Source organism: Pteropus alecto, unplaced genomic scaffold (genome assembly GCF_000325575.1).
Source record: "Pteropus alecto unplaced genomic scaffold, ASM32557v1 scaffold177, whole genome shotgun sequence".
NCBI lineage: Eukaryota > Metazoa > Chordata > Mammalia > Chiroptera > Pteropodidae > Pteropus > Pteropus alecto.
In genome coordinates, this window is record NW_006442207.1 from 2990813 (window position 1) to 3005545 (window position 14733).

Genomic DNA, 14733 nt, shown 5'->3' on the forward strand with positions numbered 1-14733 from the left:
GCCGATTTCACATAAGAATGTTTTAATCCTTTAAATCTTGACTGTTGTGTACATGTCTTCTTAATGTTCTATGTGATATAATGGCAAGCACACATCAAGCACTTCTGCGTACTGAAGTATGATGGCTGTCTCAGGGAAAGCACTTACTTGATTGTTTGAATTGCCAGCTGAACTAGCTGCATTTTTCTTATGGGACACCATTTTTATCTTAAATGAGTGACTGACAAATTATGGTTATGCAGACGTGGGTAATATGGCAGACATTTTCTCCAAAAATGAACAAATGCCCATCACTTCAAGGAAAACAGCTAACAGTATGTGTGGCCAATGATAAAATATAAGCTTTTAAGTGAAAATAAGGATTATGGCATTTAAAGAATTTATTCATTTTCTAATGCAGTACGTATCGATAGATCTAATCCACAAAAACAAAAGCTCTTCAGGGTGCTCCATCATTTCTAAAAGTGAAAACAAACAGTTGAGGACTGCTGGCTTAGGCAATCACCTTCCTACTAGTGAGTGGGCTCCTATGGGGACAGACACTAAGTTCATCCATCTTTGAAGGCTCAGTGGCAAGCATGATGGCCGTGCATGGTGAGCTCTCAATAAATATTTAGTAAACTAAAATGAGTGGGCTATTGTGGAAAATAACTGCAAATGACGGTGAAACTAAAGGGAGAAACGGTAACTATTCAAATTTGACAAAAACATCAAACGCCTTGAATGTTTATAATATTTAGGAGAATTTTATGTGTAGGAAATTTCCCTAAGGAAATAATTTATTCTAAGGCTATGCATAAAGATGCAACTATGAGAACAGTGCAACCCAAATTGAGGAACTGTATTGATCCACTTTAAAAGAAAACTTCTTACAGAGCACTCTCCAATATTAACTCAAACTATTTTTACTAAGTTAAATGTGTCACAATATAAAATCATATAGCAACTCTTTATGATCATAGCTCTTATATAATTAAATGCAATATTTACAAACAAACCGAGTTCAAATCAACAGCATTAATTTAGGGTGACTGAGTTCATTCACTTGAACCTTGACTACTGCTTGCTATGAAAAGATGCTGCCTCCATGTGATGACTCAATTCTGCCGCCACCTGTTTCTATTTGAACTTTTGTCTCGCACACTATGACGTCTTTTGGTTTCACTTGGTGGAACTAAGAATACTGTCATTTACTTACGAATTTGACCTCTGCCCTTTCTCATCAGTCCACAACAATAAAAGTGGCACACCATGGCTCCAGTACACGGGGAATGTAGATGCAAACTCAGGCGCTGAAAACTGTCATGAGGTAATTATTGAGAATGGATCATCTAGAATGCGCTTTCATGAAACAACATTTAAAAACTCTCTTAGAGGACCCTCACACAGTGAAGTGTAAAATGATAATTATTAATGGTGAAAGACTATCAATATTGCAGAGTTTTATGAGATCATGGGAAATGTGTTGAGAAATAATACTTCATTAAAATGTTCACAATACGTTGCTTAAAAAAGCAATATTATATCTATCATCTATCTATCTATCTATCTATCTATCTATCTATCTATCTATCTATCTATCATCTATCTATCAATGTATGTATGTATGTATGTATGTATGTATGTATCTGATTATCTAATGAGAGATTCATCTAGAACAGACTGGAAGCACAGAGAACAAAAAGTTAACACTGATATGGTATTATAAGCGCTTTATATTTCCTTTTGTGCATTTCTCAATATTTTACACACTTTCTACAATGAATATATATTTGTATTATAGTCAAAAGAAATCATTATTTTTTAAAAGCATTCTTACACAAAGCATCAGAAAAAAAACTACTAGACTTAATAGCTTAGAGAGAGGCCATATTGAGCAAGACAAGTTCTAAGTACTTGTTATTAGTTGTACACCCAGAGAATATAGAGAGAACTGCTTGGTGCAACTCGTCCTAACTGGTGAGATGATCCACAATGGATGTCTTCCTGACAGTGGGGCAATATTACCATCTTCCCACCTCCAAGGAGCTAACAGTATCGTTATTAATTCTTGACATGCTATACAATCTCACTGAGTACAATGGAATTTACAATGAGACATGATTCTTTGAATCTGTTTGTTTTATTTTATTTATTTTGGGTAAGGCACAAATTTTACATAAGTACTCTCTGCTTATACAGTCACTGTTCATCATTTAATTATATAGTTAATGCCAGGGATTACAATAGCAAACGCACAAAAATGTAATTATAGGATAAGTACCTGGTAATTTCTATTCTCTAAAGTGAAGATTGAATGTTAATTAGGTTTAAGCATATTATAGTAGGTGCAATTATCAGGTAATCTTTGGGAATGTGTACTTTTCGGATCAGCGTTTATGAAGAAAATCCCATGCAGTTACTGAGAAATGTCATAAAAAGCTGCAGACCTTTGTGCACTGATAAAAGAAAGAATTAGAGAAGTTAATTCCTTATTGGTATCACTGTATTCCCACTGCTCCTTTGTAATTCTGTCCCTCTGAATGCTCAATTATTCAATATTCCCAGCTACCTGGAACATTTGGAAAAGCTGTACGTGTGATGCATATCTAAGTACAAATGCCTGAAGAAGCCAAGTCCATCAGACAGAACCTCTCTTCAGCAGTTTTTGCATTTAAACATGAAATCATAATGAAGTGTCCAGGTGGCAAAATTGTTTGCTCCAGCAGCTGCAGCACCGACTCAAGAATTCAAAAGCAGAAGCCCAACAGATCAACGGCTCCCCACACATTATCTCCGTAACATGCAATTTGTTTTCAACGATAATTAGATATTTACAGAGAGAGATAATTAGGAAGAAGAGCTTAATGCTTTTTGTGGTTGTTGTTTGCCGAGGATCTCCCGACAGCTAGGATCCACTACGAGAGGGACGGGGCTCTGAGACTGTGGTCTGCAGCAGCCAGCTATGTAAACATTCTGCAGGGTGAAATAAAACCATCCTAAATTCAAACCTTTCTGTAGTTAATTGGTGTATCGTATCTGCCATCCTTAAAAATCGGCCAGAATTCTGTTTATAAGTGCTTCATAAGCACAGATTGCCAAAAGAAATATTAGGCCAGATATAAAGAGAGATGAGCTAAAATACAATCTCCCATCCTTCTGGAGTGGTGATGGCTGAAACAGCCAGGCATAGGTGGGATCCGGATGGAAACTGATATTTTCTTTTGCTCGTTTGTGACGGCTGGTTCCCTTCTCCCTTCAGTCCCAATGCTGCTGCTACCGGAGCTCATCTCTAAATGTCCTGTTTTCTCTGGAATTTTACCACCAGCTTCCTTCCTATGGGCAGTGGACACCACGCTATTGAGAAATGTACTTTTCCACGTCCATCGCAAATGCCCCTCCACAGGCTGAGCGCGGAGGGCACAGAAAGACCTCATGTGCATCAGAAGGACGTGGGCCACTTCTGAACAGCTCAGCGAGCCTTACCCGACCCCAGCAGATGGCTCAAACTTGGGACATTCACTCCCAAAGTCACAGTTCTCTACCAAAACCCTAGAAGGCTCCCTCTGCTCTCTCCTCTTCAGAGGCAACTACTAAACTGACTCTTATCACCACTGATTGTCAAAAAAACAAAACAAAACAACTTTATATAAATGGAATCGTACAGTACATACTCTTGTGGCTGACTTTTGTTCAGCCTTACATGAGATTCATCGATGCTGTTGCATGTAGCAATAGTCTGTTTATTCTACTGCTGTGTGCTAGTCCTGTGTATAAATATACTACACTTTTTCGTCCATTCTACTGTTGATGGCTGTTTGGTTTGTTTCCAGCTTTTAGCTATTACAATTATACTGCTAAAAACATTTTTGTTCAAGTCCTTGCTTGTCCTTTGGTATAAGGGCATGTGTCCTTTGGTTTAAGGACATATCCATTTCTGTTGGGTTTATACCTAAAGATATAATTGCCTGCTGACTCCTAACAGCTGAAACTCACTCACTCATATGCATGAGAGGTTTGTTTTTCTAACAGAAGAGAAGGAAGTTTTGTTGAGGAAGGAGTCCGAGATGGAAGGAGGAGCATAGCAGGGAAAGAAACGGCAACTATTTTCCCACTGGGGCTTGTGGGCTGGACGTGTCCCCTGTGCAGGAGGGGTGAAGACATGCTTGCAAGGTTGCGATGGCTATGAAGAGAGGTGTCCAGGAGCAGAGGTATGCTCCCACAATCCTGTGCAAAACTGAACCCAAGTCTGGTGTCTTTGAGAATAAGAGTTTGGGATTATCAAGAGGCTGCAGCCTTGGGTAGTTACTGGCGTCTGATCCTGTGACAGACCATAGCAGTGGGAGGCATCTAAAGGCTTTATGGGCAGGGAACATGGACAAGGGATGGCTGGAACCAGAGGGTTCGAACAGAGCCGAAGTCACATGGTAACTGTGGTTCATTCCTTTGGGGACTTCCAGAAATAACTAGCAGCCTGTTGGGAGGCAGGGAGCACTAAGGCTCACTGGTTGGCAATGGCTGAGGTGTCAGGAGACATCTAGCTAATTAAAAAAACCAGCCAGCGCACAAAGTGGTTAATGCTATAGCAGTATGATGAGCAGACACCCAAGAGCCAGTGGGGAACAGAAGCCCTTCCGTTTGGAGCTGAGGCCTGAGAGTTAGAAGACGAGGCTGGGCAAATAAGTGAGGGCTGCCGAGTCGAGGAGTTTGAATTTTACCTGGTTAGAAATGGCTAGCCTTCAACGATCTTTGCGTGAGAGAACAGGCTAAATGTGTTCGAGAAAATTACCTGTAGCCGCAGTGTGGAGAGGACAGTGAGGGATGGAAGCCACTTAGAAGGTCCTGGAGAAAGTGATGAGCACCGTGCAAGGCAGGTGGAAAAGCACATGGGACGTGGAGTCAGATGGACCTGAGCAGGTAGCACTCATTTAGGGCCAAAATATCGAACTCATCTAAGCATCAGATTCCACGTTTCCAAAATGGCTACAACGGATGAGAAAAGACACCCCGTAATGAGTAAAAGATATAAAGTCCCTGGCTTTTTGAACTACAGAAATAGTCAGAGGCGGGATCGACACTTGTGTTTGACTAAATGGAAAGGATGAAGGAGGAGTCAGAGATGATTTTGCTATTTTGGTTAGGCAAACGAGCGAGAACCCAGCGCAGGGAAGAGCGACCGAGTGGGAGAAAGCTACTGAGTTCTGGTGTCGGTGCGTCTGAGCACCTGCGCATCACTGTCCCGGTAGAAACGGAAGCAGCCTCGGGGGCGATGCGAACGGCTGTGCGAGCGCCTGGAGAGGGGGCGAGTGGGGCCTGAAACGCAGCGCTCACTCGGCGCCGGTCCACGAACCCTTCCAGTTCCACTACCTTTTTATTCACCATAGGTTTCCTCTAGGCAGAGCTTGAGATGCCCCCGCTTTTCTCCTGACCCTAGACCCAGGCTGCGGTGGAATCCAGCGTCTCAGACCCTTGGGTCCTTCGGAAAAGGGAGCTTTTAGTATGAGCTACGTATCTACCTCCTGGGCTGACAGCACCGGCCAGTCTGAATAAAGCACTCTATCCGAGGTCCTGAGCAAGACGACTTTATCCTGAAATAATTTTGGTTGTTGGTTCGGCATATGAGATGATTCCCGTCTGACACAGTCTTTGCCTCATTTCCAAAGATGATCGGCATCATCTTTGCTATGTCAGCTTTTACCATCTGGTGAATTCTGAGTTCTAGTTACTGAAAATTTTCCTGACTCCTGAACCCAGCTTTTACCACTCCACTGTGACCCCCAAGTCTTCTCCATGCTGTTCTTTTAACTAGTTCCCACCCATCATGCACAACCTCTTCTTGGCTCCCTGATTTATCGGTGCCCATGAGTGAGTGCAACCTCAGTTTCAGGTTGAAAATGCTTTCCTTGAAACCACTTGAATCACAATTTGGCCAGCATCTCTAGTGTTCCTTTCAAAGAAACACATGGCGATTATTATTTAATTATAATTTATCTACCATCTACTTCTCAAATGATTTAAAGCAGCTTAGTGATCAGTTTTAATCATCATAGTTAGGGTCTTCCCCAGTTAACCTTGTCCTCTATTCCATTCAAAGTTCCTAATTTCTCTCCTCACAATTCCTTTTACCCTATTTTACAATCTCACTGCTTTTGCACCCATATTTGGCTTACAAAGATATCTGCCCTCTACCTACTGCAGAGGGCTCCCCTAGCGGTGTGCTAAAAGCACTGACTTGACAGCCAGACTGGGTTCAAATCCTGACTCTATTACTTACAGGCTGTGTGATCTCGGGCAAATTGCTTTGTCTTAGCCTCCCTATCCCAAAATTTTCAGTAATAAGTTGGTTTATTAGATAGGGCTGCTGCAAGCATTTAAGTGAGTGTATGAATGCATGCACATATACCTTTTTATCTGGCATAGAATGTTTCATATATGTGATAGCCATTATAATTTTTCTTTTCCTTAAACTATTTTAAATGCCTAAAGAACCCCATACCTTCATCTTTTCTCATTCCTACCACTGGAATCTTCCAATCCTTCAATTAAACAACGAGGAGGTAAATTTTTCTACAAGTACAGGCTATGGCGCTGCTGGGCCAAGAAGCTTTCTTCTTCTTCTTTTTTTTAAATGCCTACAGCACCTGGTCTTCTTAGGTGGTCTCCCATCCAAGTATTAACCAGGCCCAATCCTGCTTAGCTTCCGAGATCAGATGAGATCGGGCATGTTCAGGGTGGCATGGCCGTAGATTAAAGAAGCTATTTGTAGTACACATGTCTACACAGCATCGGGGGCACTAGCATTAACGGAATGGGTACTAAAAAACACATATATTATGCAGCAGAGAACAGAATCTTGAAACTACAGAGCCACAATACAATGTCAAGTGGGACCTTCTTACTCTCGGTATAAATGAAGTACATCTCCGTGTCCCTCTAGGACAGAGAAAGAGCAAAAGAAATTTGCTATACAGTATGTGCCCTGCCCACCTCCCCAGATTAATCTGTACCAACTAGAGACACGCTGATATTATCTGCTACTCTGCTAGTTTAGACCCCCTTGGCAGTTTCGAAGCATTTGGCTAAGATGAGTGTGGGTGTGTATAGGTACCCTGAGGTTTTCTCTAAGTTATCCACATTTACTTCTTTCTTACAATTTCTTATAGCTATCTATTTCCTGAGAGAAGTATCTTCCTAGTGGCATTCTCTCCTGTCTAAACCACAGTGATAAAGAGATCATGTCTCTCATTGCAAACATCAAATTGTGGAGCATGAGGTTGGCTAGAAAAATCTGTGTCCTCGGTATATACGGCCAGTGAGCGAGGCTGGCCAACAGGATCTGAAACAGATTTAGCTGGGATGGTGTCCTGCGGAGCAGAGGTTCCGCCATCATTCTGCACATCAGACCACATGCAAAGTGGCTTTTAAACTAGGTCCACAGAGCCCTCAAGAGGTTCGTCAAGGGGGCGGCGAGGAGAAAGGGGAGGGCGGGTTTCTCGCCTTGCCCCTTTCTACCAGAGCGACTCCACGTTCATCTGCTGGGATTGCTCCAAAGGCTCCATCTGCAGAAAGGATTCTGTGGCACCGCTGGACTTCTCTAGGACACTCCCACATCAGGCTGCCAGCGTCCGAAAGGGTAGAGTCGGTGTTTACCCCACTTAGTGCCATTTACCCAGGGCCTACCACAGCGCTTAGAATTTTGTTGGTACTCACTAAATATTTTGGGGTAAACGTATAAAACAGTGAAATCCACATATTAAGGGGAACACATTGCCAAAATTTTAAAGGGATGAAACCAACATAGAGCATTTCTATAGCTATGTGGTTGGCTGATATATTTAAAGTTAATTGTGGTGATATTGTTTACTGTTTATATTTACTAAGAGTTAAATATTCTTAAGCAATGCTTTTGTTCCCAAAGTCCAAATAAAAGTCTCATCCAGGTACTACTGTAGGGGAAATACTTGAATAGCAGTGCACCTTACCGACTAGTTGCCATTAATATACCTTGATTCCTGATCCAACTGTCTATGCGGACAGAGACTCTGGATTGGGTCTACCCGCACTGCCACATTCTGGAGAAACAGCTAACAGGGGGTTTAGTATTTCCTGACAGACATTATTGATTTGAGCAAATTTATAGTCTTCCCACTCCGATTTTCCCAGTGGTCTCCAAGGATCTGACCAAACTCAGGGATATCTAAGTCTATACAGGCAGCCGTATTTCTAGCTGTGGATACTGGCTACAGGTCTCTTTTGTTCGCAGGTTACATTCTGAAAAGGAGTGATTTCTTTATTCACATTAATAGCAAATAAAATGACTTCCATTCTGCCTAAAGTGAAATACAATGCAAGTAGCATTCTAACTTCAATCAGATAGATGCCTCCTTCTCAATTTTGTTCTCATACTTCTAAGAAAGCCGGAAAAGTAGTCTATGGTAATAGCAGCTCAAAACAGCTCTATTACAATATACCAGTTACTCATTTTAGTTTGCAATTGCTTATAGAGCACAAAAGTTGTATGGCTCTTGGCTTGGATCCATAAGGCAGAAAATTTACTGTACTATGCTTCTAATTGTGTACTATGCCTTTTAAAGGGAAAATCATTCTAGATAAATTGTTTAGCTGAAATGCTAGAAATGTTTTAAACAGAAAAAATGTTTCCTTTCCCGGAACTGTCGGAACAGTTCTTTAATTAAAACACGGCAAGCTCATAGCTAAGAGAATGTTCCGAGAGCAGGAAGTTAGAATTCCGTTTACTAACCACTTAAAAACACAAATTACCAAAAATGCTTTAAAATTATTATTTAATATATAGTATCTTAGCAATTAATTATGTTTATCACCGTCAAATCTCTGTAATTATGCAGTAATCATTGATTCATCAAACCTTAATTGAGCACACACTGAATTCTATGTCTGAGTAAACTTACATAGTAACCCCATTACCCTCCCCTAATCTGAGGATTTCACTTCAGAGAGGCTCAAAAGTGAGAAACACAATAAAAAAGGAGAAAGGTAAAAGAGACGCAGACAAACCTCTGAACGGCGAAGTCAATGTTGGTTAGAAAGTTTGTGCATTTTACTAGGTATGTAGATATTTGCATGTTATTCCCCAAATAAATATGAACCAAATGGAAGAGCAAATGATTTAGCGACGTGTGAAGAAAGGACATATATTGTCGGTCAAGCACTGAATTAAGCATGTTATAGATATTAACTCGTTTTAGCCTTTCGCTACTCCTAAGACATAGGTAATGTTATCCCCATTTTACAAAAAGAAACACTTATGCTGAAAAAGACTAAGTGTCCTCCCAGGATAAAACACCTAGGGAGTGGTCCACATGCATCTGACACAAATCCGACGTGGTGACCATTAAAGCATGATGCCTTGGTCATTTAGCTTGTGCCTATAGGACGTGGCTGGGTAATATGAGGGCCTTACAGGTAGTGGTTCATTCACACTTACATTTGTCCCATTTTTACTTTGTATTCAAGAGTCTCAGTATAGCTTTTCAATGTCGCCATGACTGAATGCTGCCTTAAGCCAAGGCCCCAGTCTTTAATGGTTGGCTTTATTCAGGCCCTGGATTTGGAGATTAAACTCTTTGCAAGTGAACTCAAGTCTCTTAAAGACCAGATCTCAACCCAAGCTGCCACAACTTTGCAATGCCAACAGCCAGCCCTCTGGCCCCCTGCAAATCACTGACCTCATTTCTGCCCCAAAATCTCTTTCTTCCAGTCTTTGGCTGTCCCTGGTCATCCTTCAAAATTCCCACAGTGATGTCTTTCACTCAGGGAGTCCATCTATAACCACTAAATCTAAATGAGGAACCTTCTTTCATACCATCCTGCATTTTCCTTCACTGCAATTATCGTAATTTGTAATTAGGTACACATATGTGTGATTACTTGTTTGATGCCTGTCTCCCACACCGTACAGTAAGCTTCATTAGGGCAGGGACCACTCCTATTTTGTTCCCTCTGAGCTCACATTTAGTAAGTGCTCATAGCATATAAAGGAAACAAACGACCTACACAAAGCCCTTAGTCCACGCTACATGCCCCATACACATCAGCAATACTATTTCACAAATGAATGAACTCGATTTAGATCCTTAGATCTTCACCCTCACTCCACGATCCTTTTTGTTTCAGGGACTGATATCTTGGTTTGGAGGGATTTCTTTTAGAGTCTCTTTCTGGACTAATAGAAAAATTGACCCCGACCTTGTTCCTCAATGTGAACCTCAGGATAACCCGACCCCAAAGTGCTATCTGACTGGCTAAGCCCTCTCCTTCCCCGAACTGGTTAATGACAGTAAGTTTCAATTGCCTGGATGTTTTATTTATATAGATCACCCAATTTTTAATGATGCCTTGCTTACTAAGATCTTTAGGTTAATTCCAACAGCTCGCTAATTTTATTCAACTGGAAAAGAGCTCTCAAATCAACTTATATTAAAAACTTTGCTGTTAACATAAAAATCTCTTTAATGAGTTCACTGGTAGAGACGTATAATGCTGAGATGCACAAAAGATAAATGATTTATTAGTCAATTTAATTCAATTTTGTCAGCAAGTCCTATCAATTCTTACTTTGTAATAGCTTTCAAATTCGTCAGATACTCTCTTTTTCTAGCACTATCTGGACCCTTACCTGCTTGGATAACTTTAATTTTTTTTCCTGACTTGTCTTCCACTTCTGGTCTGAATCTTTTACAATTGAGCTGGCATAATGCAGCAAAGTTAATTTTCTTAAAACCCTCCATTTGTAGGTCGGTCCCTGCTCAACAACCCATAATGGTTTCCCAATTCCCATCAGATCAAATTCAAGTGCATCTTGGGAGTGAGGGCTTTTCTGCTGTCTTCTATCTGCCTTAGCGACTCCCCAGTTGCAAATCGCTCGACTTTCTAACTCTTCTTTGTTCATGAGTTCCTCCACTGACTTCTCCTTTTATATTGTCTACCTAAGTCCTGCTCATCTCTTGAAAATTCAGGTTCTGCTGACTCCGTTGAACTTTCAGTGTATTCGTCTGCTAGGGCTTCCATAACAAAACATTACAGACTGAGTGGCTTAAACAACAGAACACAGTTCTGGAGACTAGGAGTCCGAGATCAAGGTGTCAGCAGGTGTAGAATGAGGCCTTTTGAGGCCTCTCTCCTTGGCTTGCAGCTGGCTGCCTTCCTCTGTGTTCTCACATAGACTTTTCTCTGTGTGCACAACCCCCTGGTGTATCTTCCTTTTCCTATGAAGACAGCATCCCTATAGAATTAAGGCCCAACCAAATGACTTCATTCAACATTAATTACCTCTTTAAAGGCTGTAAGTCCAAATGCGGCCACACTGAGGCTTAGGGCTGCAACATATAAATTTTGGGGAACACAATCCATTCCATAACATTTAGCGAATTTTTTTCTCTCATTTTGATCTTTTATAAAAAGTTCACATATTATTTCTCATCTGCCTGAGATGATAGCATCCTTCAGAAAAGTAAATATCTAAATTTTCTTTTCTAGTCCTAAAGTTTGTGCATAACATTAATTCCTTTCTTCAATAGTGCCCAGTACTGAAGAAATGGACTCTCAAGAAACACCTGTAAAGGTAAACAACATCTTCATTTCCCTAGTCAGTAATGGAGGGCAACCTAAAATAAGGCAGGGACCCGGTTACCACTTGGTTATGCTATCTTCTTTAATTAGTGCTGGTTAGTGTGAGAACGGACACTTCAGTTGAGAGGTAGGGCAATCAGAGAGGTAATTTTCAAGCTGGAAGAACTCAGCCCACCACCTACAAGGTACCTCTGGCCCTGGACTCTGAATTATAAGGAAGCCTTAGGGTAACCCCGAAACGTGGAGGAGGATGTCACCGACAGGCAGAAAAGGCAACGGATTGCCAGCAGGCTGGAGGAGAGACAGCAACCATATCTGAGAAGCACGGAGAGCTGTGTAGAAGATCAGGGGGTGGGAAGATGACGGAGAGGAGACATTATTGCGCTGTCTCACGTTGGTTCTCCCAGACCTACTGCCCCCGGCAATTCCCACTACATCTTCAGAGCCTCGCTTTTAGCCATTCCAGTAGCTATTTGTATCTGGGTTAACACCCTTAACTGATCAATCAATGGAATTACTGAGAACCTTCTTGACAGAATTCTCGATGTCATTTTTCTTACCTGAACGCTAAAATTAATTAAGTTTTTAAGTAAAATGTTATGAGATAGTCCGTACGTATTCTAAAACCAGTCTTTGAGTGAATGAATGACACGTTGCCAGTATATTTTCCTCTGCCATTTTGACTGAAAGTCAAAATATTTAGCTAATAGACAACCCACAGAGTAGATCCCAGGCAAAAGCTTTGTGGCAACAAAGTGTTCTTTTTCCCTCTAGCTCAAGGGCCCTCACTCCTCCTTTCTCCAACCAAAAATTACCTTAAGGCACAGAATTTCAGACCTGAGCGAGTTAGGGAAGCATTTTACAGATGGACTAGAGTGGTCAAGAGAGAAAGGCCATAGCCCTTAAAGTCATAACGTATAACACTTCTCACACTGAAAAGAAGCTTTTTCAGTTCTACTCATATTCACCTTGGCTGAATTTAGTAGGGTATGAAATCCTCCCAGGAGACTCTTCTGCCTCATATTTGCTACTCTGGGGTCCACGTCCTTGTTCCTGGTCATCCTTGCCTTGGAAATAGCTTTCTAACATTGTGGCATTGCCGGTGACTTACAAAACCAGCTTCTCTGCCGACAGCACAGACAGAGCTGTATGAAGGTCACGGACAAGCAAACAGGTAGATACAGACTAAGGAATTTCTTTCTGAAACCAGCCACATCTGCATGTTGTTCTCAATTGATTATGCTCAGCTGTTGCACAGCTATTGTCTCCCATTTCAGGGTACTTATCTCGCAATGAGGAAAACAATTAAAGGACACTGTGAAATATGATAGGAAGGACCTCCTTAAATGGCCAATAAACAGCGCGTATGGCTAGGTTTTAAGGAAGCACAGCTATGCTGTAATCCTTGAAGATTCCCAGAAAATCTAGGCTTCCCAGAATTCTGACCTGATTTACATAAACAAATCAAGGAAATGCTGTATTCCTGGAGTCTTCATTATTCTTCTGACAAATGCTCGAAAAACTGGCAAACTGACGCATCTGCCTGATTTACACTTGCGCTTTCTCTGGAGCTCCTGCAGTCAGGATATAACAGCATCTCCAGGAAACTGCAAATATTCACTTTATTTCAATTAGTTTTCTCCACACAGTCCATCGCCTCTTCAGCCAGCTCAGAAAACATGACTTTTAGCATTGCTTAAGCTGCTTGACTTATAAGATAAGCCCTGAACTCCTACCTAGTCATTCCTAGGAAGATTGGGTCCTTTGTGTCTTATCAGTTTACCTGCTGGTATTTATTGAACACCATTTGTGATGAGCTCTCACTTTTTTTGGTCTATTTGAATTTTGACTTGATAAAATTTATCTTTATCTTCTGATGAACACAATTCTTCCTCTGTGACCTAGAGTCAAAAAAAAATTTTTTTTTTTGAAGAGGCTAGACTAAATACAAAGCTCAGAATTGAACAGTGCTCACTTTTGGATAAGACTTTTAAGCTGGCACAGTCCCTATTAGGCTTTTGAACTTTTAACAAGAGAAAGCACTGACATCTTTCTGTCAACATTTTCCTGAACCACAAATTGCTCATGCATTAGAAATTCTCTAGAAATGACATAAAAAAGGCGATGAAGCAAATGTATTCTTGTAGTGTAGGTCTGCAAGTCAGGGTAATTTCAGAATACACCACATAAGCTGAAAAGATGGCAGATGCAAGAATTGGATTTAACCATAGATGATAACCCAATTTTCTCCATAGTGCTGTAACTCAATAAGTCTTTAATGGCTTCTTAGATAAACAGATGGATGTCATCAAAAGGCACAGGATGATAAATCTGATTGGTGTCTGAACAATTTGTACTGCTTTATCCCCCAAACAAGTAGCAAGAGAAAAATGGGAGAATTCACCCTTAAGCCCCAGCATGGGAGTTTAAATTATTTGATTAGAAACAGCTGAATTTTCCCAGTGGCATAATACTGAAAACAACCAGAATGGCAAAGTCCAGGGAGTGCAATATATCTTTTTAATTAGGATTCTTCTTTTGAAGATTTATATTGCTTAGTTTAGCTGTGTTTATTCTTTAGTTGACTCAGTTTATTTTCATACAGATTTCTGAATATTCAATTAAAGCTCTTTGGAAGATTATGACTTTCAATTATCCATGATGGCCCAGAGTTTATAGACTCTCGAGTCCATGGCCAGTTTCTGCTGGTCAAGCAGTTCCTGAATCTTTCAACAGTTCTTTACTTGAAAGCATTTTCATTTAGCTCACTGTTCACCAGGATCATTCAGTGGAATTAGATTTCAAACGGTTCATTGTTGGAAGTCCAATAAACATATATATATATGAATCTGACCAAGCTTTTCCAGGGCTAGAACCATCAAATTCTAAACACACTGATAACCTCAGTGAGATCTGTCCAGATGAATCCAGCAGAAAGGATATGGCTAAAAAAAATTTCTGAAAGGAAATATACTTCTTCTTGTCATTGCCACTGATATATTTGGCTTGTGAGATTATGGGAAAGTTCTATGGTGTTTCAGTATTGATTTAGGAAATTCCCTGCCTTAGACAGAATAGCGGGCTAGATTTTTTTAAAATGTCTGATGATAAAGCATAATTTTGGCTTTCATATTAAAGGAAAGA

General features: G+C 40.7%; 1 protein-coding gene and 1 non-coding gene across 2 annotated transcripts in view; both read right to left on the bottom strand.

Annotated features, from left to right (window-relative positions):
* The window catches only part of ATRNL1 (attractin like 1), a 548298-nt gene that overhangs the window by 51866 nt on the left and 481699 nt on the right, over positions 1-14733 (bottom strand). The window lies entirely within an intron of this gene.
* Positions 6609-6727, bottom strand: LOC112470154. Its single transcript, XR_003042870.1, has one exon. It is a non-coding gene; the product is annotated as a 5S ribosomal RNA (ribosomal RNA).